Below are 2,308 nucleotides of genomic sequence, written 5' to 3'. Positions count from 1 at the left end.
AGGGCACCTGGGTAGCTCAGTGGGTTAAGCCTCTGCCTTTGGCTCAGGTCATGATCTCAAGGTCCTGGGATCAAGCACCACATCAGGCTCTCTGCTCAGCAGGAAGCCTGCTTCCTCCTCTCTCTCTCTGCCTGCCTCTCTGCCTACTTGTGATCTCTGTCAACTAAATAAATAAAATCTTAAAAAAAAAAAAAGCAAGGCACAACTATGTGCTATCTACAAGAAATCCACAATATATAAAGACACATAAGTTAAAGAGACAGAGTAAGATAAACTTTGCAGCCAGTAATCATAAGTCAGTTAGAGTGGCTATATTAATACCATACAAAGAAGACTTCATGACAAGGAATAATACAAGTGATGAACAAGTACAATTTTTTCTAAAGGCTATTTACTTTGAGAAAGAAAGAGACAGCATGCCTGCAAGCTGGGGGAGGGGGAGAGGGAGAGACAGAATCTCAAGCAGACTCCATGCTGAGCTCAGGAACCTATGTGGGGCCTGATCCCAAGACCCTGAAATCACAACCAGAATGGAAATCAAGAGTCAGACACTTAACTGAACTGCCTGAGCACCCCAAAGAGGTTTTTAATTTAAATTTAATTTAAATTCAATTAATTAACATATAGTATATTATTAGTTTCAGAGGTAGAGTTCAGTGATTTATCAGTTATATATAACACCAGTGCTCATTACATCACATGCCCTCTTTAATGCCCATCACCCAGTTACTCCATTGTGCCACCCTTATCCCCTCCAGTAACCCTCAGTTTGTTTCCTATGATCAAGAATCTCTTATGGTTTGTCTCCCCCAAAGAGGGGCATTTTTAAAAGAAAAGGAGGTCAATTTAAGAAGACATAACAATCCCAAGTGTATATGTATCCAATAACAGAGTTTCAAAAAACATGAAACAAAAACTGATGCAACGAAAGGAAAAAAATAAACAAACAGATAGAGTTGGATATCACATCCTTTCTCAGAAATTCACAGAACAAGTAAACAGGTGATCAAGAGTGATACAGAAGACTTGAATAACTATCAACTAAGTTTATGGTTTTTTTGTTTGTTTGTTTTTTAAGAAAGAGAGAGAGCATGCATATGAGCTGGGGTGAGAGAAGCAGAGGGAGAGAATCTTAAGTAGGCTCCTTGCTCAGCACAGAGCCCAATGCAGGGCACAATCTCACAATCCCGAGATCATGACCTGAACCAAAATCAAGAGTCAGATACTCAAGCAACTGAGCCACCCATGTGCCCCACTTAATGTAATTTTTGTAAAAAAATTTTTTTGTATTTTGTATACTTTCTATAAAAAATATTCTGTACACTTTTCTATAAAACAGAACACTCAGAACCCAAAGAATCCATATTCTCTTCAAGTGCACACTGAACATTCATTAAGATATATCAATGTGCTGAGCTATAAAAGTCTCAATAAATTTCCACTAGTTAATATAATAAAGGGTATGTTTCCTGACCATAATCAATGAAATTAGAAACAATGAAAGAAAAATATTTGGAAAATGTTCAGGGATTTGGAAATTAAACAACCTACTTCAAAGTTAATAAAAGAGCAGTTAAATTTATAGAAATTGAGAAACCTATAGTTAGTGAGATCTAGATAAAAGGAGAAAATACACAAATTGCCAAGAAAAAAAAAGAGGAACCATCACTATGGATCTTGTGGATTTTAAAAGTATAATAAGGAGGGGTGCCTGGTGGGCACCTGGGTGGCTCAGTGGTTTAAGCCTCTGCCTTCAGCTCAGGTCATGATCTCAGGGTCCTGGGATTGAGTCCCACATCAGGCTCTCTGCTTAGTTGGGGGGAGTCTGCCTCTCTGTTTCCCTCTCTGCCTACTTGTGATCTCTCTATGTGTCAAATAAATAATAAAATAAAAAAATATATTTTTTAAAATAAGGAGGGGCACCTGCGTATCTCAGTCGGTTAAGTGTCTGCCTTCGGCTCAGGTCATGATCCCTGGTCCCACAATCAAGTCCCACATCAGGCTCCCTGCTCAGTGAGGAGCCTGCTTCTCCCTCTCCCTCTGCCTGCCATTCTGCCTACTTGTGCTCTCTGTCAAATAAATAAATAAAATCTTTTTTTTTTAAAAAGTATAATAAGGAAATAGTTTTAACTTAATGCCGATGAATTTGGCAACTTAGGTGTTCTATGTAAATGTCACCACATAGATATTACTGAAACTGATTTAGAAAAAAGTGACAAAAACTGGTTTAGAAGAAACTGAATTTGTAACTATCTTGCCACAAATAAAACTCTAAGCTCATATGGCTTCACTAGAGGAGTTTATCAAA

Source organism: Neovison vison, chromosome 4 (genome assembly GCF_020171115.1).
Source record: "Neovison vison isolate M4711 chromosome 4, ASM_NN_V1, whole genome shotgun sequence".
Taxonomy (NCBI): Eukaryota; Metazoa; Chordata; class Mammalia; order Carnivora; family Mustelidae; genus Neogale; species Neogale vison.
The sequence above is the reverse complement of the archived record's forward strand: the minus strand, read 5'-3'. Positions refer to the sequence as shown.